The sequence below is a fragment of the Dipodomys spectabilis genome, unplaced genomic scaffold (genome assembly GCF_019054845.1).
Source record: "Dipodomys spectabilis isolate Male_0828 unplaced genomic scaffold, ASM1905484v1 ptg000098l, whole genome shotgun sequence".
Lineage (NCBI taxonomy): Eukaryota > Metazoa > Chordata > Mammalia > Rodentia > Heteromyidae > Dipodomys > Dipodomys spectabilis.
The window spans coordinates 11385744-11402662 of NW_024870775.1; the positions used below are offsets into that span (position 1 = coordinate 11385744).

The 16919-nt window shown below is 47.6% G+C and overlaps 1 protein-coding gene across 3 annotated transcripts in view; it reads left to right on the forward strand.

The window, feature by feature from the left end:
- The window catches only part of Mad1l1 (mitotic arrest deficient 1 like 1), a 299059-nt gene that overhangs the window by 83622 nt on the left and 198518 nt on the right, over positions 1–16919 (forward strand). The window contains exons 1-2 of one of the 3 annotated variants that reach the window (XM_042686981.1): positions 8313–8317; positions 13458–13462. The exons of the other annotated variants lie outside the window; for them this stretch is intronic. The gene's annotated coding sequence lies outside the window, so the exon portion shown is untranslated. Of the gene's footprint in view, positions 1–8312; positions 8318–13457; positions 13463–16919 lie in introns of those variants that run through there. 3 annotated transcript variants of the gene reach the window in all.

Consider the following 16919-nt stretch of genomic DNA (forward strand, 5'->3'; position numbering starts at 1 on the left):
AAAATCAAATTAAGCGGAACCAGCCTTTGAAAATTAATGCCCTATATCGAGTAAAACAAAGAGAGAAAACACTGTGTGTAAATTTTACTTAAATAACTTTTTAAAAATCTTAAATAAAGTTTTAAACTAAAAAAGTGTTGTCTGAAAGCCACTCATCATCCTCCCTGTCCTCCAATGGAACATCTGTGCTCATTCTGACGCAGATGAAAGACATGAATTAAGCCAAGCCGTGGAGTGCTCTCCCCACTGTAATTGCACCTTGTTCCTTTCTGAGACACAATGCGGATGAAATGCCAATTAAGCCTGGTGTGCTGACGAGAGGGGTGCTGAATAGCCAAGCAGAGCGGACGCGGATCCCACCCAGCGGATCTGCTGTGGCCCCGAGTTTGTTCCTCTGAGTAGAAATGTCATCATACATAATGAAAATCTCCAGCACTTGCTCGAATTTTAAAGTGATCCACATTAGGTGTTTGGTCAGCAGATTTTTCTGCACACCTGCCTGGGTAATTTGTCCCTTAGAGCATTTGTGGACTCATTGGTGTCCCTGTCCTCCTCTGGAGCATGCTGCTGACAGGCGGCACAGCCCAGACATGTCCAGCAACAAAGGCCAAGTCCTAAGCCCTGCCATTCAAGAGGTCCTGAGTTCCATCCCCAACTTTGCCCAAGAAAGAAGCTGTGGAGTATACTGAGGCAAAAGCACCTGGAGTTTTGTTCAAAGAATAGGGAAGGGTTAGGATAGGGCATCCTTGAACAGAGGCAGTGGGAGCAGCCAGCAGCACTAGGCAAGTGTGCTGCACCTGGGTTGAGGTGGCTTTTTGTACTTGTGTGTGGTGTTTGTGGCAGGGACCCTGTCCTAGTCTAGGTGCACCTACTTCTTATTATCATTTCCATATCTAGGAGGTGTGGTTTCCAGCTTGGGGGACCAGTCTGGCCATTTGCTTCCTGTGTTGGAAACAGTGGCAGCCACAGGCCTAGCCCTCATGGGAGCGGGGTGATTTATATGACCCAAGTCCGGGTAATTAAAGTGGGATTTGGCAGTGGAGTCTTTCACAGAGGAGGCATTAGGGATGTCAAAATGAGGCATGTCAGCACAAAGCAGTTATGTTTGCAGGTTAAAAATGTAACAAGGAGTAAATTTGTTTAAACCAGAGCTGGCTTCAGGGAGCTTTCTGCACAGAAAGCCTACCTTGTAGCTATCCTTGCTGCCACTGCCCACATGTCCTTCTGTATCCTGCTTTGGGCCCTTGCCTGGGTGTGGTTTCTATGCTGCTGATTGCCACCACTTGCCTGCTGGAGGCACTGGCGGGTTTCCTGTGTGGATGGAGGATCTAAAGCAACAGACTCTCCCACGTGCCAGCCTCGTTTCACCTTCTGTTAGTGCAGCATCAGTGACGGTTCTCCTTCATTCAGATGGGTAGGACTGCAGGCTGCCACCATGCATGTCCCTTTTTGGGCTCATCTGCCTTCAGGAGCCTGTGTGCTGTCACTCAAGGCCCACTGACTCTGCCAGTGCCAGGGGCACCCAGTATGCCCCTGTGTGGGTGTGGCTGCTCTCTGCCTGGGCTGTGGTCCTGATTCCCATAGTGGAGGCCTGGCCCACATTGATTCAAGCCTGCATTTTTGGATGTAGCTACTCTTAAAATGTATCTGTGTGTGAGGTCTGGATTTGCCTTTGCTCATGCAGCTGAATTTGGACTGGGTGGTTGTTTGTTTGTTTGTTTACTTATGCTGGACCTGGAGCTTGAACTCAGTGTCTTTAAGCCTCTCTGTGCTCAAGGCTAATACTCTACACTTGAGCCACAGTACCACTTCTGGCTTTTTCTGTTTATGTGGTGCTGAGAAATTGAACCCAGGGCTTCATGCATGCTAGGCAAGCATTTTACCACTAAGCCACATTCCCAGCCCCAAGGACTGGGTGTTTATTTGTGCTCTCTTCCTGGGTGCCCCTTCCCTGAAAGGAAGGGTGTCTGCCTGCAGGGCTCTGATGGAGGGGGCAGTACCTGCTGTCAGTGTGATGAGTACCTCCAGGCACCCATCCTCTCACCTTTCCTGTTGCTCACTGCTACTGCCTTCTCAGAGGTCCCCTTATGTCTGCCCTGCCTTTTCTCTGCCTGGGGTCCCTGGCTCCCGAGAGAGCACTAGAGCTACCTGATGGGCTGTTCCCAAATATCTGCCAGCCTCTGCTGCCCTGACCTAGTGTAGGCTCTGTGGGAGACAGAGTGAGTGCTCTGTGTATGCAGTTAGGGCAGCCTCTTGAGCATGGCCTAGTGCTTCTTTCTCTCCCTCTCTTATTGTTTACTTTGCTTGCAATTTGAAATGTTCTAATGTTAAGCATTGCTGCCACCAGCTCCTGGGGCAGTACCTTGACATGCCCTATCTCAGGGAACTGGCCCTGGATAAGAGCCCCCAAGAGTTCGCAAGCCCAGTGTGATGCGAGCTGGAACTGGGGATCCAGGGTGATGAAGTGCTCTCTATAAGGAGGAACAGTGAAGTCAAATGCAGAAACACCAATGGGGTCACTCTCTGTGTATAGTAGAGAGGGAGGACAGAGGAACGCATTCCAGGCAGAGGGCACTGTCAGAAACCCTGGGGCTGGAAGAGTGTATGTAAGAGTCTTCATCTGACCCAGGTGTTGTCTGCCTCCTGCAAGTAGGGAACTGTGTCCTGGAAGGTGTGGTGCCATCTCTGGAATGCTGAATCCTTATATGTGACCTCTGTTTCTAAGGAGGGTGGTCTCAGCCATGTCAACTCAGTCTGGCTTTCAGATTGAGAAGGTGACAAGTGAAAACACTCTCCTTGGAGCTATCCCTTGAGGGAAGGTACATTATAGGTAAGGGGGTAAAAATGGTAGCGCTGGTAGTATCAGTAGTCATGTTGGTGGTGATGATGATGGTGGTGGTGAGCTGATGAAGATGATAATGATGGGGGGGGTTGTACAGATGGTGATGATGATGATGGTATGATGTGGTAAGTGTTAATAATGATGGAGACGGTGGTGGGGATGGTGATAACATGATAGTGAGTTGACAGTAGTGGAGGTAAGGATTCAATAATGGAGGTGATAATGTTGGATGTGATAATGGTGATAAGATAGTGATGATGACTGTGGTGGTGGTGTAAGGATGGTGATGGAGGTGATGATGGTAATAACGGAGCTTGTAGTGGTCGCAGTGATGGTGACGGAGGTGGTAATGGTAACAGGGATTGTGATCGAAGTAATGATGGTGGTGATGGTGGAGGTGAGGATTGTGAGGGAGGTAAGGATAGTGTCATAGTCAATGCTAGTGTGAGGGTGAAGCTAGTGATGGTAGGTACAGTGACAGGGCATATATTTCTCTGAGAACCTCTCTCATGTGACCTACAGCCAAGACTTTGGTGCTCTTTCCGTATACCTTTGGTCTCTTCTGCAAGGCAGATTCAGTTCTGTGTTAGAGAGTCTGAGGTTAGCTAAACCATGTGATCTGCTCACTTTCACACCTTGTACAATCAGGACAGCATCTGGGGGCTTCCTGAGCCCACACTCTTGGTGTAGTATCTCTTGTGGCTTACCCTTCTTCCTTCTGCACAGGTCTATGCTGACTCTGAAGCTATATGCTGATGGGAGCAGCCATGGCCCTGGGGACCTACTGGACAAGCACCTCAAACACTGTTTAGTAAATCAGCAGAAGACTGCATTTCTGTTACCCCCTGTTTTAGTGTCTGGGTGCACAGCCTTCATTGGATGCTCTTGGAGGAACAAGCTACCTGTCTCCTGCTAGGTACACTGGATGTTTACCACCCCATCCCCCAGATCCCAGAGCAGAAAGACAGCATTGAAGTTGGTTATTCAGCATTGCCATAATCAAAGGAGAATGTTTTCAGTCCCTGTGACATATGGTTATAAATGTTTTCCATTAAAGGAGAAGGAGCTGCTGAAGATAGGAAGAAAGCAGTTGTAACAAATGGGAGGGACCCCCCCCCCCCTCCGTTCCCATTGCTGATGGGGAAAGTGGTTAATTAGGTGATTTTTCTCTTCCTTTGACACGTGCAAATGAGACTCAGTTAATAACTGAGCTGTTACATAAATGATAAAATTTTAACACCAATGTCAAGTTGTCAAACATATCTGGGCAAGAAAGGTAAGCCTAAGAGGTACTACATTTCCACCTTGCCCCAGCAGGTGGTTAGCAAGGCCTTTCCAAAGCCATGAGCTTTGCTGTAGCCAGAGAGCTTTCTTTCCTTTCCTGTAAATCCCTTCTAGGCCAGATTATTTAAAAATGGTAGACATGCATGAGTTGCCTACATGAAGTTAAGGTATGCAGACAGGACTTTTAGCTTCTGTTTCTGGCCTGTTTTCTGTGTCTCCTCAGTTGCTGTTCCTCTAAGGAACTGGTTTGCAGTAGAATGCAGTCCTGGGTGGTTGGTACCTGAGTGTAGACTGCAGAGGTAGCTGCTGATGGTACTGTGCCCATAGAGGTCTTGGGCTCTGAGCCTAGAAAAATGGCTGGGAAGGAGAGGCAGAGAGAACTGCCAGAGCAGTTATGCAGAGGGTACAGGGAACAATAAGCAGGGGCAGCCACATTATGTGTTTTGCTGGGTGAGTCAGGTTTGTTCTGCCCCTATAGAAGGGGACTCTGCTCCAAACAGTCTCAGTGGTGCAAGGCACAGGTGACATGCCCTATCACTCTCTAAGGGAACATGTGGCTATGCTTGGGAGTGCTGTGCTCTTGACATGCTTCTTAATCACCATCAGAGTTTATTTTTCTACTTCTTTTTATTCCTCAGTTCTTCTAAGCTGTAGGCTTTTTTTTTTGTTCGTTTTTTTTTTTTTTCAGACAAAGTCTCACGTTATGCTTATGTTGGTGTTCAACTCCTATCCTCCTGCCTCACCCTCTCAAGTATTGGGATTACAGGCAGGGCTACCACGCCTCGCTCTAAGCTGTATCTGACATATGGAACAGTGGCTTCTTGATGATGACCCCTCCTTGCCTGTGCCCAGTGCCATGGACAGAGGAGAGGCTGTCCCCCTAGGCCAGTATATCCTGTGGCAGCTTTCACCAGGAGCGCCAACCTGCTGCCTTTTGCTTGTGGGGGTGCACACCTTCTGAAGCATAGCTGCTGGGTTGTGGAGGCAGAGCAATGTATCTCCCTTTTCTGTCTACACTTTCTGCCTGGCCTCTGGGTGGCAGATTGTTTAATACAGTAAGGATTGGTGGCTGTCTCTTGTGCAAATCTAAAATGAGATTTCACTTTTTAAATAAAAAGAAAAATTCTTGAACATTTGCAGCTGGAAGATAGCAGAGATTAGGACTAATACTTATCTCCATTGCACAAAAGGAGGCAGAAGATATAACTTGGTAGCTGTTGAATACCAATGAAGTTGGGGGAGATGAGCACCGGGGAAGATCACTCTTCAGGAACCCAGTGCAAGGGTAGTGAGTGTCAAACTGCTGTCCAGAGCTGAGGGGCAGATGGAGCTGTCCATCTTGGTGAGAGTGTGGTCTTGGCTGTGTTCTCAGGCCCTTGTTGTAATAAGCTGCACTATTTCCACACTCAGAAAGGCTGCAGCTCTGTAGCTCCTGGGGTTCACTTTAAGCTTCTGAGCCTCAGGCTCTGATTCTTCTTTTGTTCCTGTTGTGCCAGGAAACAGTCCATATCCTAAACACCCCACTGCCTGCTGCAATTTCCCCAGCCTGGAGTTTTTATGCCCACCTGCCTGGGTTAGCAAACTCTGCCTTGGCCCTGAGGTCTAGTTCAAGTGGCATCATCTTTGACCCTTTTAGTTGGCTTTTCTTCTCTTGCTCTGTTTCATTTTGGGCCTTATCCTGGGGAGAGCAGGACTTGGGACCAGTGCAGACCGGTGTGTGTTTGGTCTTTGTACCCCTTGCTGTCGGGTAGTCTTGCCTTTCCCTCTCTGTCACTGTCCTCACAGTGTGGAAAGCTCTTTGTAGGGTGCTATGCTTTTATTGTCTTGTCTGTCTTCCCACAGCAGTGGTGACCAGAGCTACAGAGACATGTAGTATCTAGTAGTGTGAAACCTAGGCATTTGGGGAGAGGATCCCCTACTGTAGTCACTGTCCAGCCAGCAAGATTCTTTACACACATGTGAAGGCACATGAGCATGTACACATATGTTCATATATGCACCTGTGCATACACATCCATTCCCGAACATGGATATGCATAGACACACATGAACATGCATGCATATGACATTTGGCATTTTGCAGCATGTACTTGGGTGACTGTGCTGCCATGAAAGCTGCAGAGGTAGAGAGGCACTGGTGTCTCATGCCAGTAATCCTATCTACTCAGGAGGCTAGGATCTGAGGATTGCAGTTTGAAGTCTGGCAGCAGCAAAGTCTGTGAGACTCTTTACTTCTAAATTAGCCGCCCAAATACTGGAAGTTACAGCTATGGCTCAAAGTGGTAGACCACTAGCCTTGAGTGAAAAAGCTCAGGGACAGTGTCCAGGCTCTTAAGACCAAAAAAAAAAGAAAATTAATAATAGGTACAGTGACTCTATAATGTCCTAGAGGTGACCTGGAACGGGGATTCCCTGGGTCAAGTGATTGGGTTGGGGGAAAAAAAAATTCCTAGTTTATGTTTTGAGGATCCTAAAGCTCAGAAAGGGAAGCAGCCTTGTCCAAGGGCATGCATTAAGGACTCCCGCTGTCTTTGCTGTTGTGCTTTGCTGTGGATCTGTGCTCTCAGGCCCTACCTGGGCATGGGTCTGGTGGCAGAGGCATCCATGGCTGGGCTCCACGCATGTGCCTGAGATAAAGCAGGAAAGTTCTCTGCAGCTGAGTGCTAGCTGGTGGTCTTGCCCTAGTCCCATTCCTGCTAAGGTGCTGTCTGGTATTACAGCTGTGTGTGGAGAGGGCCTTGTAGAGTGGTTTGTATGCTCCCACATCCTGAATATGACTAAAGTGCAGTAGTGCTTGGGGTGATAGATCCTCTCAGGGCAGCAAAAGTGTACAGGACTCCATAACAAAGCACAGCAGAAAAAGGTGTAGGTTTAGGAGAGTGGAAACTACAGCCAGGCTCAGGTTCAGCTAGGGGTTATGTGTTTGCAGGGATAAGTATTGGGAGTCAGAGCCAACTAGTGAGACAGAGGTGGCCTGGTTTCACAAGTGCCTTTTCTCTTGGGGACCCTTTTGACTCACTAGGATGACTGATTGGTTGGAGCTCTGGTCTGGAATATTTGTAGTTCCTTTAGACCAGGAGGGGTCTATGCCATGGTGATTCTACCCTGTATCAGCTTGGCTTGTGTCAGTTGTGCTGTTTGTAGTCTGTAAGATGTCTGGACTATTAGATCCTGGTCATTCTTGGAGGAGTTTGATTTCAGAAATAAATGATTTGTGTATTATAAATTTTGCACCTTTCTGAGTAGTGAGATGGGCTCTGTTATACCCAGAAAATGAATTTCTGTCCAGCATTGCCAGATCCACAATAGGAAACATTTCTTCTGTTCTCAAAGTCTTTGTGTTGTTGCTTCTTATGAATTCTCTTGGTCCAGGCAGCTTAGTGGCTACCCCTTACTTTCCTTAGCTCTTCTCAGAGCCTGCCCTGGCTTTCCAGGACCAAATTCCAGAACATTCTCTTCTGGGCTTTTCCTCCTCCTTCTGCTGGTATTGCAGTAGTGGGCAGCAGTGTTGTCAGTGGCATCTGCCGCACACTGAGTGTCCAGGATATGGCAAGCATACTTGCAGTGTGCATGCATTTCATACATACACGGGTCCAGTGTGTATAGAGTACAGACTCAGTTCCAGGTGAAAGGGCCATCATATAACATTTATGTGGTGTCCTGATTGTGGCACCTTGGGATATCATTAAGGACCACTGTTCCGGGCAGCTTAGCAGGTCACTGAGCCTTTGTTTGCAGTGGGCTCCTCTGCCGGCTCCTGGCAGAGCCTGGTCTTACCCTATTGCTGCTCTCTGGGCTTCTTGATGTCTTTGAGCTCCAGAGATCACTTTCTGTATCTGGTGGTACTTAGAGTTCAGGTATTTCTTGTGTTGCTTCCCTTTGTACTGCTCATCTATCAGTGCAGTTTCATGTTTTTGTGAACAGTTTCTGTGAGATCCAGTTGGTGGCCTGACCTGTGCACCTCTACTTGTCCCCTGCACGATGCCTCCCCTTGGCCATATCAGTGTGAATTTCTTAGCAATGGAGATCATTTATGGAGAACATTTGCTGAGGTTTCAGCATCTCTGGCTGTAGGAATGTGTGAGTCCGAGTGCTGTCCTTGGGAATACGTGTTCCTCCTCAGGTTTGCTGTATCTGCTTCCCCCACCTTCCTGCAGCTGCGCACTCACACCTGGGAGGAAGGGAGAAGAAGTGAAAGGATGTCAGCATTTCATTTGAATAACCTTTTTTGGGTCTGACTACAAAAAGGAATCCAGTTTCATTTAGAACATTTGACAATGTAGAGGAAACAACAGAAAAGATGAGAATAAAGGTTTCCCATAATCCTGCCCAGTGAAAACCACTGTAATGTGTTGGCTTAGATTCTGCCTGACGTGTGTGTGTGTGTGTGTGTGTGTGTGTGTGTGTGTGTGTGTGTACACTTATATATATGCAGATGTATAAAATGTGTTTTCCTGATACAGTTTTTAGGAAAATATAATTCCATGTGCACTATATGGTGAGTCTTCTTACTTTGTTTAATCTCTGTTTTGAGCATTTTCGAAGTTAAATATTCCTTTCAAATGTAACTTTCTGGAGCTGAAGGTGTAAGGAGCTCAGTGGTACTTGGCATGCATGAGCTCTTGGGCTGCATCTCCAGCACCAGAACACCTCCAATTTCTTAACTGCATATTGTTCTCATTATGAATACTTTATCTAGCCAAATTCTTGTTAGAATTTTTTCCCTCTATTTTAGGTAAGACTGATAGATACAAGTCCCCAAATCTTTGCTATGTAATTGCTGGTTATTTCCTGAGGAGAAAGGTATCTTAAAAGTAAAATTGTTGTTCAGAAAGTATTCATATTTTAAAAGAAGCCAACAGTTTCTGAATGCTTAGCTGGGCCATGTAACTTCTCTTGTTACAGTTTGATTGTCGAGAAGAAAAACCAAGAGAAGTAGGTGGCCTTCGCCTGGATGATTAGCTTTTACTTACTAAGGCAGAAGCAAGTCGATAGGCGAGAAAATGGGTAAATTGGCTTCATAAAACTTTTGCTTGTTAAGAGGATGGTTAGAGGATGTAGCCTAGGTACCACAAGGTCTGCAACCCCTATGAAGGTGGTATGGAGTGTCTGCATGCAGTTGGAAGTCAACTTCAGGGAATCTGAGTTGAGGGCCCATAGGAATTCAGTATATTTGATGGGGCAAAAAGTCGGAGAGGAGGCTTAGGGTGGTTGAAAGACACCAGGGCAGAGTGGTGGTCAGGTTGAGTAGGGTGAGTGACAGTTTGCATTGTTCACCCCTTCTGACAGGTGCATGGTGGGGGTCATGAAAGTGGGTATGTTCTGAGACTACTGTCATCCCAGCACCCTTTTCCTCCTTATGGCACAGCATGGCCCCTCTGATATCCTGCTATCCTGCTATCTGAAGGGCCCAGTCTCTTGCCCTTCTGTGATGTCTGAAGCCAGAGATCCAAGTATGTGATCACAGTCTCATATTCTAGAACCCTGACCATAGGCTTGTTTGTGGCTACTAGGAAAAAAGAGTTAACATCAACTTTTATTTGACATGGTAAAACTTGTTCATCTTTTCCTTCCCTCACTGTGGTGGTTGTTGCTCCTTAACTGCACATGACTCTGAGATGTAAAGAAATGAGGGGGGCTGCTCTGTTGGTTGGACAGGCTGACTCTGTTGGCTTCTACTTCCTTTTCTGTCAGTGGGATCCACCTGTTATGCAGTATATAGGGCTGGAGAACTATGTGACTGGATCATATGCTGGATCATTGTGGCAGAACTCGGGACTCACACTACTCTGCTGCTCTTGCTCTATGTTCTTTTAGACACTAAAGTGTAGCAGCCTCTCAGTTCTTTTGTAGACAGCCCAGAGTCTCTAAACATACTTTCCTCTAGCTTCATTTCAGCCCCATGCTCTTGTTTGTAGACAGTGGTTCTCTTAGAACTGAGAAGCCCCTTAGAACAGAGAAACCCATCTGTCTTCCATCTGATCCTTGCAGGCACCAAACATCAGCACTGTTCATCCCTGAAACTGGATAGACTTGTGGGTATGAATATCTTAGTTTCCCTTTTCTGTCTAGCTTTTACTGATGAGTAATGAAACTCTGCTGTACACTTCTGAGGGTCTTGCCAGGAATAGAGTTTCCACCACAAAGTGTCTGCCACACTCAGTGGCACCACCCTCAGGATTGTCTGGTCACCCCTCTGCATTGGTGCCACCCTACCCCCAGCAACCAAATGCAGAGACCTTGGGGCAGGACTTCAGTGAAATCTCAATGCAGGACCACCTCCCTCTTGCTCTTGTCAAAGTCAAGGGATTTGTTTTCTTTCCAAGTAGTGCCCCCCCCCCCCCCGCCCCTGCTTAGCCACCCCTCTCAGGATTCCTGGCTGTGCTGCCCCCACGGGGGCCTTCCAAACCCCCCCCCCCCCACTCCGTTCCCTCTGGACCCTCCATTGCTCTCACTCACCCTCATGTTCAGTCTGAGCAGATAAGAGCAATTACAGGATGTCCAGTCCATCATCCAGGCAGCATTTACAAGGGCCTCCCACATTCAGCCATTGCCATCGGTCTTTGTCCTGTTCCCCATCATTGGCTGAGCAATTTGTCTGTTTTTTTTTTTTTTTTCTTTTTTGTTAAAGGACACTAGCAGCTCTTCTCCTTAATTACCATGTCTTAAGGACTTTGTTAGTTTTGTGGCGGTGGCGTGAGTTGAGGTTGTGTCAATATTTTAACGATTCTACACCAAGTACTGATTCTTTTTCTTCTCCTTGACTTTGATTTGATGCATTTGCAGAGGAGGAGGCAATGTTAACATCTTCCCTGTCAGGTGTCTGTCCTGTAGCCCTGTAGGTGAGGAGGGCACAACTGTGTAAGTGTGTTTGTTACATGGAATGGTCGTCTTTCCTCTTGATGTCTGTGGAAAAGGAAAAGTAAGAGCCTGGTGCTCCTTGTTTCATGGGAGGAAGCTGGTATTCTTAGTCATGAGTACACCATTTCCTTATACCTGTTGCAATGAGTGAATGAATAATATGTCCTTTGCCTTGATTTTTGTTAGGTAGAACTGTGTTAGGTATGAATACTGTTTTACTATGTTTCTTAAAAACCAGTACCATAGCCAACTTCTATTATATACATGGTAGAATGCAAAAGCCTCATTATAGGACTGTGGACATTCTGTGTAGGCCTGTACCCTAAATCACATGTTGAGTAGGACTCATGTCTCAGCAGTGGCTGCCTTTGTCCTCCTGTCACAGTCCTGCTGCTGTTGGAAGACCATCTACCACAGCAGGTTCTGCTTGTTCTTGAACTTGACACATGCATCATTACCAGGACACTACACTGGGATGGACTTTAAGCACATCTGGCAGAGGTTGCCCACCTGCACTGTTCCTTGGGATGGTATTTTGTGCCACCAAGGACCTTGGTATGTGTATATTTCCCTGCTCATGGATGATGCCTGGACCACTTCTGCCTTCTGACCATGATGATGAGGTGTGTGAATGTGTTTGTGCAGGGCCTTATGGGCACTCAAGTGCTTGGGCTTTTCTTGATCTCTGGGGTTAGAGTAGCTGTGGGTTAACTGTGAGACCTGATGGTTTGCCCACAGGCACTGTTGTACCTTCTCCTGGTGCCCACATCCTCACAGTTCTTGGTGTTGCCAGCCATGTTAGCCAGCCAGCCCAGCTTGTGATCATCCTGGACAGTGTTGTTTGTCTTTTTCCCTTCCCTTTCCTTTTCCCTTTCCCCTCCCCTTTCCCTTCCCCTTCCCCCTCCCCTTCCCTCCCCTTCCCTTCCTTCCCCTTCTCTTCCCTCCACTCCCCTTCCTCCCTCCCTCCTCCCCCTCCCCCTCTCCTTCCCTCCCCTTCCTCTCCTTCTCCTCTTCCCCTCCTCTCCCCCTACCTCCCCCTCTTCCCTTTACCCCTTCTTGTCAGTCCTAGAGCTTGAACTCAGGACCTGGGCATTGTCTCTTAGCTTTTTCACTCAAGGCTGGTGTTCTACCACTTGAGTCACACCCCTTACTTCCCTTTTCCAGATCTGAGGACCAAACTCAGGGCCTTGCACTTGGAAGGCAAGTGCTCTTCCATTGAGCTAAATTCCCAACCCCTAGTTAGTCTTTTTCTGAAAACTATTTCAGCACTTTTCACATGCTTGTTGGCCTTTCGGTATCTGGTGATGCACTGTCAGTGTCTAATTTTATTTTATTACAATTTTATTTTTTTGTCGGTTGTGGGGCTTGAACTCTGGGCCTGGGCGCTGTCCCTCAGCTCTCCAGCTCAAGGCGAGTGCTCTACCACTTGAGCTACAGCGCCACTTCCGGTTTTCTGGTGGTTTATTGGAGATAGGAGTCTCACGGTCTCTCCTGCCTGGGCTGGCTTTGAACCGCGATCCTCAGATCTCAGCCTCCTGAGTAACTAGGATTACAGGCGTGAGCCACTAGCGCCCGGCTATTTTTTTTTTTTACAATTTTTTAAATTAACTTTTAGAGGATCTTTTAATAGCTGTAATTATGGTTTTCCATGTTGGCACCATCCTTCTGTCTGGTCACTGTTTCCTTCCAGAACTCAGAGTAGTTCTTAGAAAAACTCTGTGCAGCAGCATTTTCTCTCCTTTTTTAGATCATTAAAATTTGTTTTTATATACCCCTTTATAAATGTTCCACCAACCCTATCTTTTAATATAAATTGTATGTCTTAATCATTTCTGTTGCTGTAATAAAACACCACAAATCAGGCATTTTACAAATCATAGAAATGTTTTTCCCTCAGTTCTGGAAGCTGAAGGGCAAAATTGAGACCCAAGTAGATCCCATGCCTGGCAAGGCCATCTCCTGGTCTGCAGGCATCTTCTGGTAAAGTAGGAAGTGGTGCTCTATGGGCCCAGACCCAGCACTGGCTGGTGTACTCCTCCTTTCTTTCCCTGGATTTTTCTGACAGGGTGGGTGTAGGACTGGCTTACTCATGGATAGTAGAGGTCTGTAGTGGTGGTCCTGTTTGGATCTCTTCCTCATACCAGCCATCATGCACAGGAGATCGATCATAGCACCTAACGAAGGTGTAGACAGTATGAGTTTTCAGTTGTCCTTAGTGCCATGGGAAGGGCCTCTGTTGTTCAATATGGCCTCTTCCCTACAGGGACACAAAGTTAGCTGATGCTTTGCCTTGTGATGGGAGTTCTTTCCTGTTGCCTTCCCTCAGCCTTGGTATGCTCCTCCGCTTCCAGAGCTGTCTGGGGCCTGACAATGGGAAGTTAGAGGAGCAAATACTCAAAGGCAGATTCTGAGTGTCTTCTAAGAAAATAGTTAAGCTAGTGGGGAGTTGCCAGTTGAGTGCTGAGCTGAGCAATAGTAGCGCTCCATACAATGGCTCAGGAAATGTGTTTTCTATGCTTTGGTTCTCTGAGCTGCATTATTTCCTGTCTCTAATCTGTGTTCAGCAGATGGGTCTGACGGAGCATTGGTTCAGCAACAGCCCCTAGCTTGCTTCTGCTCAACTCTGAGGCCAGCCTGCACTGCCCAAGCCCCTCTTCAGCTGACTGCTCTGCTTAGCCCTAGTGAACTCCACTCACTTCCTTGCTCCTGCCTCAGTGCCAAGCTGTGGGAAGACCCCGAGCCCCTCCAATGAGCAGTGGTCACCTAGGCCTCCTTATTATTGTTGTCGTTGTTGGTTATGGAACTTCAACTTAGGACCTAAGTGCTGTCTCTTAGCTTTTTCACTCAAGGCTAGCACTCTATCACTTTGAGTCACAGTGCCACTTCTGGGTTTCTGGTGGTAGATTGGAGATAAGAGTCTCACAGACTTTCTTACCTGGGCTGGCTTTGAACTGTGATCTTCAGCTCTCAGCTTCCCTAGTAGATAAGATTACAGGCATGGGCCACTAGCCCCCAGCTAGGCATCTTTCTTTCTGACCTTGGGGCCCTAAAACAAGCATACAGTTTGTTGCTGTGTAGAGATGGCCAGTGTCTGTCCACTGGCTGTTCCTAAACCCTCTGAGGTTGTTACTCTGTACTGTGAATGCCCCATCTCTACCAGGGCTAATGCTGCTGGTTATGCCATCTCTCTCCTCCCTCAGATAGGATGCCACTGATGGTCCTGGTCTGGGGTGTACTGTTTTTTTTTTTTTTGTTGTTGTTGTTGGTTGTGGGGCTTGAACTATGGGCTTGGGCGCTGTCCCTCAGCTCTTTAGCTCAAGGTGAGTGCTCTACAGCTTGAGCCACAGCACCACTTCTGATTTTCTAGTGGTTAATTGGAGATAAGAGTCTCATGGACTTTTCTGCCTGGGCTGGCTATGTACCATGGTCCTCAGATCTCAGCCTCCTGATTAGCTAGGATTACAGGCGTGAGCCACTGGCGCCCGGCTGCTATTTGTTTTTTTTTAAAAAAACTTTTTTATTGTTATTTTTAAAGGTGATGTACAGCGGGGTTGCAGTTACATAAATCAGGTAATGAATACATTTCTTTTTGGACAGTGTCCTCCCTACCCTCACTCTCAGATTTTCCTCCTATCCCCACCCACAAGTTGTATAGTTGATTTTCAACATAGTCTCCAGTGAGTACACTGCTACATTTGTTCACCTTTTCTCTCTCCATTTCTGTGCTTAGGGCCTACTGTTTGAAGATCTTCAGAGAATACCTCTCTCAGGGACTTCCTCTACCCCAGAGTCTTCCTATCTCTCCTGGGTGCCCTCTTCTACCTGAGGCTCTTTGGACCATAATCTTTCCTTCTGACCACCAAAGAGTATCTTCACTGAATAGTTCCTAGAGCATCCCACAGCCAGGCTTAATGAGGCTAGTGGTAGAACTGAAATAGTGCCATCGGAGGCTGGAATCTCCAAAAGTGATTTTCTGGAAAGAGTTTTCTCGTAAGAATTTGAGACGTTAATGTTGGTTTTGATGTGTATCTTGAGGGGAGGGGCCAGATTAGGCTGCCCCTGTCTCTGTGCTCTTTCAGCCATCAACCCAGGATCCAGTATGTGTTTGGAGCCTCTCAACACCCACCAGTCTTATTGGCACCACCCATCTGCCTTGGGATTCTGATGTTGATCCACCTGCCATGGTACATCCTCCCCAGCTCCAGGGTCACCTCCCATGCTTGTGGAGTTCACGGCCCCTCTCCTGTTGTATGTGAAGAGAAATGCTGCACCAGGTCCAACAAGCACTAACCCTGCCTTTTAAAGGTCATTTCTGTCTCAGTCAGCTCTTAAAGTTCAAGAGGAAATAAACTGCTTAGAGCTGGCATTTCTCAAGCCAAGTGTCAACTCTCAAGCCTGGGCCTGGGGTGAGAGGAAGTGAGATTTAGAAAAGAGTGGCCGTGTTGACATAGCCATTGGCCAACAGATGCTCTGTTCCTGGCTCTCTCTGGAACTCAAAACAGCAGAGAGAAACTAGGAATTGTCCGCTCTCATTGCCTCCCCCCATTTCTGTTTTTCAGCACAGGGAGCACTTGGAGCTGTTTCTTTATTAATCCAGTGACAGTGTTTAAGCCTGTCAACTCTAGTTACCTACCTCACAGGTAGAGATGGTTCAGCCCCCACTTCCTCCCTAGGGGCCCTCTGTAATCACACCTGTCTGACAGGATCAGGGAAACGCCCTTTGCCCAAGGGAGACAACAGAGGCCCAGGAAGGTATCTAACCTAACTAAGTATTGACTTTGGGCTTTTGGGCAGAGGACAGTGAGATCAATGGAGAACTAACAGCGGAACTGGCTTATTAATCAGGTATCTCAAAGGCAGTGGCAGAGATTATCATGGAGCACAGGTGTTGATTGAAAGCTATGTCCAGCGCAGGCGGTCCTCCGTTGGCCAGCGGGCCGCTATCGACCACACTGCACTGGGAACCTCAGCATCAGAGCTGCTAATTGGGCTGTTGGGTGATTCCAAAGAGAGAGATGCTGTTGAGATCATTCTGTCTCATCTTCTAACTGCTTGTCTGATTTCACTTGTGATCTCAATTAAGCACCAAGTCTGAGTTTCTCACTCCTTGGAGCAATTCTGTCCTTGGCCTGGTCCTGCCATATGCCTGTGTCCTTGCCCTTGTCCTTGGACATAGGTGATATGACTTGGCTATGTGAGCCTGCTGACACAGTTTGACCTCTAGGTAGTAGCTAAGGTCACTGTGTTGACAGGTGCTCTAGCCAAGCTCTGGGTCCTCTTTCCCCTGCCCTCCGTGTTACCCATGCACACACTTCTGAATACAGTCACTCTCCTTGACACTTCCATACCGGCTGTCTGTGGCTCTCTCCTTTCCTCCTTACTGTCAGTCATCTTTGTGCCTTTACAATGAAACACCACAGGCAATTAACATACAACGAGAAAAGATGTTTATTTCCAAGTCTGGCGGCTCTAGTCTGTGGTAGGATGGCCTCATGGCTATAGTTCTCTGGTAAGGGTGGCACAGGATGATTGAGTGAATAGGAAGCAAGACCACAGGTGTCACCAAGCATGAAGCAGAAAGCAACTGAGAGCAGAATCCTTGAGGGTGGCCCTCATTGACCTGTGGAGTCCTGCTGGGCCTCCTTGGACACAGATCATATATAGGCCCTAGTGGGGCTGTTACTCCTCACCTCCACATCCTACCTCCACTGCTCATCCTGGGGCAGGTCTGCATGAGGTCTCCTAGGACTCCCCTGGTCCTCCAGTCCTGGTGCAGCTAGAGGACCACACTAAGAAGGTTGGGAGTGCTGCTGGTCCACTGAGGGAGGGAGGAGAGGGAAGGCCAGAGGAAATGCCTGGCTATGCTGGCACAGACTTCGTCTGGCCTCCTCTGTCAGATTGTGTGTGTGTGTGTGTGTGTGTGTGTGTGTGT